This window comes from Giraffa tippelskirchi, chromosome 13, assembly GCF_054371585.1.
Source record: "Giraffa tippelskirchi isolate mGirTip1 chromosome 13, T2T-mGirTip1v1.2.pri, whole genome shotgun sequence".
Lineage (NCBI taxonomy): Eukaryota > Metazoa > Chordata > Mammalia > Artiodactyla > Giraffidae > Giraffa > Giraffa tippelskirchi.
In genome coordinates this window covers 104,634,467-104,642,500 of record NC_137287.1, presented here as the reverse complement: position 1 = coordinate 104,642,500, position 8,034 = coordinate 104,634,467, and the positions used below count along the sequence as shown (strand labels likewise).

Genomic DNA, 8,034 nt, shown 5'->3' with positions numbered 1-8,034 from the left:
TGTAAGTTTGAGAGACAGTGCAAGCAGGTCACCTTTAGAAAAATTTATAGCATGTAGTGCAAATATTTATCTTGAAAAGGAGTATCCACATGTCATACAATATAAAGAAATGGCAGGAGGAAAATTATCAGGCCAGAGGCCTCCTCGGGAGAGGAGGTAGAGGGAGGGTGGAGCAGTGCACTCCCAGTAGGAGCCTGGGGGTCTTCAGTCCTACGGCCCGTTTTATTCCTCAATCTCAGTGGTGGGTACAAGGGTGTTGCTGTTGTTTAGTCACTAAGTCTTGTCCAACTCTTTTGAGGCCCAATGGAATGTAACCCTGGCAGGCTTCTCTCTCCATGGGATTTCCAAGGCAAGAATATTGGAGGTCAGCACCTACTAATGGTTTTGATGTCTGTCCGTGTCTTTCTGAGGTGTTCAGGGTTCTTGGAATTCTTTTGGAGAGAACTGGCAGGCCAAGTAACTGTTCCCTTCTTTTTAATCTTCACAAGCCTGATATCTGTAAAAAATTTTTTACATTTAATTATCTTTTTTTGTCTGAGCTTTTCTCTAGTTGCAGCAAGTGGGAGCTACTCTCTAGCTGCAGTGCACAGGCTTCTCATTGCTATGGCATTTCTTACTGCGGAGCAGGGGCTCTAGGGTGCTTGGGTTTGATCCCTGGTCCTGGAAGGTATCACATGCTTCGGCACAACGCTGCCTGTGGGCCACAGCTACTGAGCCTCCACTCTAGAGCCTGTGCTCCTCAACAAGAGAAGCAATGAGAAGGCTGGGCGCCACAACTAGAGAGTAGCCCCTGCTCCCCATAACTAGAGAAAGCACATGCAGCAGTGAAGACCCAGCACAACCAATAAATAAATAAATAATTAAAAACATTTTTTTTATTAAAAAAGAAGAGTCTGGATTAAGAATTCAGTTCAAATGGATTACACAGTCCCTCTCTGTTGGATTTAAGCAGCTCTCCAGCCACATGAAATTCCCCTACACTCATCTAGGATTGACTGCCTCTTACGTGTCCCACACTGGGCAGTCTTTGTCCCCTGTGACGTGCTTATTATCTGCTGCTTCATGATAAAGCGCTCTGAGCCCAGCTGAGCTGGGTAGTAACACCATGGTGAGCCCTCTCCTGGAGATTCTCTGAGTACATTTGCCTCTCTAGGCCTCTCAGCTGTCCACCGTAAAGAACCTGTGTGCTCATTCATTCCTGTATTGCCACAAATACATATTGTACCAGGCACTGTTCCTGGGGGCTTCCCTGGTGGCTCAGACAGTAAAGAGTCTGCCTGCAATGCGGGAGACCTGAGTTCAATCCCTGGGTCAGGAAGATCCCCTGGAGAAGGGAATGGCTACCCATTCCAGTATTGTTGCCTGGAGAAGTCCATGGACAGAGGAGCCTGGAAGGCTGCTATAGTCCATGGGGTCGCAAAGAATCAAACACGACTGAGCAACTACCACACACACACTGTTCCTGGAGGTGGTAGAAGGGTGTACAACTCAGACAGGGTCCCAGCCCTAATGGAGCTGATGGTCCAAGTGAGAGAGACTGACACTCGCCAACCTACCCACAGATGAGTGGATGATCATTGATCAGGGTCTGAGGCAAATGAAGCTGGTTCTGGAAGCTTCACTAGTTGGGATTGCATTGGGTGGAGTGTCTGGAAGGTTCTCTGGGAGTCCTCAGGGCAGGTGTGGGCCTGACCCTGCCCTCTTTTCCTAGTGGAGAAAACCGGATGTCCCTGCAGGCATCATTATCACCTGGCAGGGGGGTGGGGGTGGGGGGGTCATTGTTAAAAGTTTTAATTCTTGGATCCTACCTTCCCTAACTCTTAAATACTTTAATATTAAAGTCAGGGTTGAGGTGAAGAAATTTGTTTAAAAAGCCTCCACAAGTGGTCCAGGCGAGTGGCCCAGGTTTGAGAACCACTGGTCTAGCCCATTCCATGCCCTTGTTTTTTTTTTTTGGCAGATGAGAACACTGAGTTCTAGAAAGGAGGTTATGTATGTGCCTCAGGACACCAAGAAGTCCAGCTGATTTAGGATCTGAACTCAAATCTTCTTGCTATGAATAGATATCAAATTATCTCCCCCCAAACCCACTGTTACTTTCTGCTGTGAGCCAGGGAGATGGGATCGTCAGTGAGTTCTTTCCTATCCCTGAAGTAAAGTGTGAAGTTCTCAGTGATCCTTGGCATGTGTACCTGCCTGCATTCATTCAGTGGATATCACTGAGTACTTTCTCTCTGCCACGTACTGCAGTAGGCTGTGGGGACTAGGTAGTAGACCAGACACACAGGTTCTCCACGGAACTCACACCTTAGTGGGGGACACTGTTAATAGGTTGACTTCTGATAGTGATATTAAAAAAAAAAGATGGAGAGAGAGAGTGGGTTCTTTTTGGACAGGGTGTCAGGTGATGAGTGACATTTTATCCTTGATGGGGGAAATATGAGGGATCCAGGCATGCAGAGGTCTGGGGCTTAGAAAAGTACAAAGAACCTCACACGGGCAAGAACTTGACTAGTTCAAGAGGTGGGAGGAAAGATGCTTGGCTGAAGGTAGAGAAAACTTCCCCAGGAGACAAGTATACATTTTAGTCCTGCTCTGGACACCAGTGAAGGGAAACAAATAAGAGCCTATGGCCAGAGGCATCCTCAGTGCTACCCTGAACTAGGAACTTCTTTTTCAGGGGGACTTTAAGCAGGGTCATTACGTGATTTGCTCCACTCCCTTTCCTCTCCCTAATTACCCCAGAAATGAGGCTTGAAGGGTGTCAGGAGCCTGCTGTGGTGCTCATCTGTATTCAGGATTTTCCAGTCTCTAGCCCAGACTTCTTCTCACTTATTATCTCATTTAATGGCTCCCTCAATTCTAGAGCCTATCCCCTGGGCCTCAGGCTTTTTCTGTATTTTAGAGAGGCCCCAGTCATCTGTTATGTTCCTAGCACTCCATGTTCTGTGATGGGGTGCATCCTGACATGATCATGCCATGGGTGTTCCCACAGCTTTACAATGTAAGAGTGGGGGAGAGGGGTGATTCGGACTCATGGGATGGTTAATGCCTGAAGTGGGGAGTCGGGGCTGGGGTGGGTATTGGACTGGGTCTCTGCCTTCAGGCAAGCTCAGCATTTTGCTTCAGGGCCCTTCCAACCTCACTGTTCTCTCCAGTTCAGCTGGGAGAGAACAGCTCCAGTTCCAGTTGCCAAAGGTCCCATTTTCATCTTTGCTGAAATGTCAGATGCCTAGAACAAGTGACAGCTGACCTTTTCTCAGAGGGCAGAATGTGTACTTGATGATAGTAGGAGACAAAACCGACTGTCCTGGCTCTTATTTTTCTTGGACCTTTGAGGGAAACAGAATCATCTTTTAGGTGAAATTTGTCATGCCTGTTCATGGGTGTGAACTGTGATATCGATGTTTCCTTTGATTCTTTGGCACCAAAGAATGAACGTAACTCCATGGTCTGGAAGGGGCATATCCAGAATGAAGTCTCTGAAGGCCCTGAGAACCTCCCAGGTCTTTGTCTTTCTCCCTCCTTGAACTTTCAGAGGTGGGGCAGCCTTTGAATTCTGCTAATCCAGGATTGATGGAAAGGTGTTTTATGCAGGTATGGTTTATCAAGCTGGACTCAAGGACATGTTTGTTCCCAAGCTCTAAGTGATTTGACTTGCTGATTTTTGAAGGGTAGGGCCCTTTCAAGTCTGGCCAAGTCTTGGCTGGATCACAGTTCCGGAAGATAAGGCAGGGACCAATTCTTAATGACCTTTGTGTGAAGGTGTCTTAATAGGCCTGGCTGAGCCATGGGTATCTTGGTTGGCATCAGGCTTTTCACCTTTCATAGGTATTTTTTTAAAAAAATATGTATTCATTTATTTATAAAATGAATACATGTGTCTTCATTGCTGTGCGTGGTCTTTCTCTGGTTGTGGCAAGTGGGGCTACTCTCTAGTTGCGGTGTGTAGGCTTCTCATTGCAGTGTTTCTCTCGCTGCACAGCAGGGGCTCTAGGGCACATGGGCTTCAGTAGTTGTGGCTTGCAGGCTCAGTAGTTGTGGTGCACTGGCTTAATTACCTTGCAGCATGTGGTATTTTCCTGGACCGAGGACTGAACCTGTGTCCCTTGTGTTGGCAGGCAGATTCTTAACCGCTGGACCACCAGGGATGTCCCATAGGTGTTTTTTTAGTGACATGCATACAGCTCTGGGCATACTTATATATTTGTCTGCATATATGCTTGTCTATGTCATCTAGTCCTCTGGACCTCATCAGTCTTGTGTGGCTTTCCTTCCTCGGTTTCCTTCTCTTGTGTACTTGCTCCCAGATCTTTGTCAGCAATGGGAATTCACAGAGTCCTCCTGTAGGGAACTTAACATTCCTGAACTCTTCAGTTGCTTGTAAAATTTGGGTTAATTTTCATTTTTAGGGTACATATCTTTCATGAGATTTTCAGTGAGCTTTGTGATTTATCGAAGGTGAAAGGTTAGTGTTTTAGGAGAAGGCAAAATTTCTGTGCACAGGCTTTGGGGCCAGACAGACCTGGCTGTGAATCCTGGTTCAGCTACTTACTCTTATGTGGCCTTGGGCTGTCATCCAACTTTTTTGTGCCTTAGTTTCCTCATCCATAAAGTAGGGATAATATTGTACCTATCATAGGGTTGCCTTGTGGATCAAATGAGGTAAATATGTCAAACAGTTAGCACCATGCTTGGCATATATGTGTGTGGGTGTGCTAAATCGCTTCAGTCGTGTCTGACTCTGTGACCTTATGGACCATAGCCCACCAGGCTCCTCTGTCCATGGGATTTCCCAAGCAAGAATACTGAAGTGGGTTGCCATGCCCTTCTCCAGGGGATCTTTCCCACCCAGGGATCGAACCTGAGTCTCCTGCGTTGCAGGTGGATTCTTTACCATCTGAGCTACCAGGGAAGCCCCTTGGCATATATGAGTATTCCATAATTTACTATCATCATCATCATCATATAATTTTGCATCAATTTTTTCAGAATTTTTTTTTTTTGGTCTACATTTCTCTCAGATTTTATACCATTTTCCTAGACTTTGGCAACTATTTATACTTTATTTGCTATAAGAAACTATGGATTTGGTTTTTTTTTTTTACTGAAATATTGGATTCTTTATAATGCTTTTACCAGAGTTATGGCAGGCATGGAGACATTTTAATGTCACTAAAGTTTTTACTTCAATGGGAGGACAGAGTTTTGTTGACACATCCTGATACAATGATACATGTGAATATATCTTGTCACAAATACATGAGTGGTTTCAAAAGGTTAACTATTTAAGACATGTTTGCAGATGTCTTTGTTTTGACTCTGTTTCTTTTCCACCCAATTGCCCCACAGATGTCAATGTGTTAGCCTATGGTTTCTGCTTTGTTTATAGGTCGAAGCTGAATATGTCTATGCCTAGAGGAGCTTTTCATTCATTCCCTGAGGGGCTATACGGGGCTATACATTGTTTTTGCTGCTTTCTCACTGAGTGACTTTACCATTCACGGGCTACATTTTGCTGCTTGAAAGTGCAACAAGTTGGCTCCATATATAGCTATAAGTGTTGCTCTGATGGCATTTTACATATCAGCCAGCTTGGGTTTTACGAGTGTAGGGGTCGGGGAGTGGATGGATCTAGCTTTGCCTGCGATGGAGAGAGGATCATGCCATGGAAATCACGCTGAAAAGATACAAGACTGAGACCACAACCACCTAACTCCTGTTAATAAGCGCTCAAAAAATACTTTCCATACAACAACCTGTCATCAGCATCTGCAGCGGCACGTTACCATCACCCACATCCACATTTAGAGATGGAGAAACTGGGGCTCAGAGAAGCTGTTATTCCTCTACAAAAGTGGCAGGGCTGGGATTCGAGCACAGATGTGCCTGAAACCAAAGCCTTGACCTAGGACATGCCGTTTGTCTCCTCGTGCCACTGGGCTGTGAGATTCTTGAGGGCTGGGGCTTGTCTCACTTATCTCGTACATCCCTGTCTCCACTCAGTGTGCAGTAAACATTGACCAAATGAAGGAATGGCTGAATGAATGAATGGATCAACTTCTCAGAGCGTCACTTTCTCTCCCCGACTGTCAAATCGGCTACCAGTTCCTTGCCTGCTTCTCTTATGGGGGATTATGGGAGTCAGATAACACGGTGGCTCTGAGTGTATAAAGTGACAGCCACATGTGAGGCAAGGAGAGTTCAGCCAGCCAGCCAGCCATCCATTCATCCATCACTCATCCATCCATCCATCAGTTCATCTATTTATGTATTCCTCAGACATTTATTAAGCACCAGTTATGTACCAGGCACCATGAATGCATTAATGAGCCATGGTCTCTCCCCTCATGACTTAGAGAGACAGACACAGACCAAGTAGACAGACCAATAAAATTCAGTGAAATAAAGGACAAGTTGTGTTAAGAGTTTTGAAAGAAATGAAGCCTGAGATGACAGTCGTTGAGGGCCTCTCAGAGGAGATGGTTCCTAAGTTGACTTAAAGGATGAGAAGAAACCACCCAAGACAGGGTGAGGGGATGAGGGAGAGGGACTAGCTCGGGTCAGCCTGCTGTAGGGAAGATCTGGTGTGTTTGAGCAACTCATAGGCCAATGGAACTGAGGAGGATGGAAGGCTGACCTGGGGCCAGTGAGGAAGAGCCTTGTGGGCCGTGGTGAAGACCGTGGATTTTCTTCCGAGTTGGAAGCCATTAGAGGGTTTTAACCGGGAAGTGACATGATTCGGTTTATATTTTGAAAAATCTATTCTGGCTGCTACTTGGAGTCCAGGGGGAAGGCAGCTGGAATAATCCAGGTGAGAGATGGTGGAGGCCTTGTTCAGTGTGGTACTGCTGGTGGATCTGAGAACTATTTAGAAAGTAGGACAACAGGATTGGACCAGGCGTTGGACTGGGTGTGGAGGAATCAGAGCCCTTAACTGGGGAGTTGTAGTCTGGGTGGGGAAGAGTGAGTGCCTTCCATGTTCTTCCTTCTGGGCCCCTTTCTTTCTTCCAGTAAATCTCTCCCCATTCTTTAGGCTATTATCCCGTTGGTCAAAACACGTCCATGCTGTGTCATGTCCCTCAACACTCTTGGTTCTTGATGGCCTCCCTCCTGGGTGACTCAATGGCTTCACTCCGTGGAGCATAGAGGCTTCTCAGAGGTGCCCACTTTGAGGATTAGAAAGTGGAACAAGAGAGGGCAGAGATCCAGCCCCCTGTCTCATTCTATCAGAGGAGCTCCCTTGTCATCTGTTTTCTGTATCAGATTTCTTTGTAAGCTTTTATTTGAAGACATGGATCGTGAGCCTTGAAAAATTGAAAATCACTTCTTAAAAAGATGTATTTCTTAAGAAGACCTTCGGGGGGATCTTTATGGGGAAGACCTTAGGTCACCAGAGCCAGTGAGTGTAGGAGATGTTTTGGGCTGTTTGCTCCTTAGCTGAGCTTAGAGGCCTGGGTGGCAGCAGAGAGAGATCATATGGGGTGGAGGTAGCAGGAGGGTGGTCTTTGGAGCCCCTGTCTTGACTTCTAGCATCAGAAGTGGTGTTGCCCTGCTGGCAGATGGGAGTGATCTCACACCCTATCAGGGAGCACCCAATGTTATCACCAGGTTTAATGGGATAACAGTGTCTGCAGACTGCAGAGTGACATGCATCTGGTAAAGCCGTAGGAAAGGAATGAGGATCTTCTAAGGCTGGAGGGAGAGGCTCTCTCCTGCTTGGACAGGTCATTCCTGCTGAAAAGCAAGCCAGGGTCCTGAGGAAGTCTCCATTCAATCATTTTGCACTTAGTATCTACCTTGTGCCAGGCGATGTGGTCACACACAAGTGGGAAAATTCTGGGCTGGGGGTAAAGATTCACGTCTCCTCTGGGAAAGTGTGTTCTAGCCTCCACCTTATCTTGGGTGTGTCATATACGTGTCAAGGGTGAGGTCCAAGAACAGGTCAGTCCTGCCCTCCTGCCTGAAGTCCTCCTGATGGCTCCTGCACTGGGGGATCCTGTGGGGACTTTTTTCCTTCAAGGTGAGGCTTGT

The 8,034-nt window shown here is 46.5% G+C and overlaps 1 protein-coding gene across 7 annotated transcripts in view; it reads left to right on the top strand.

Annotated features, from left to right (window-relative positions):
- Positions 1-8,034, top strand: part of CDK5RAP1 (CDK5RAP1 mitochondrial tRNA methylthiotransferase) — a 123,263-nt gene that overhangs the window by 53,524 nt on the left and 61,705 nt on the right. The gene's annotated exons all lie outside the window — the stretch shown is intronic.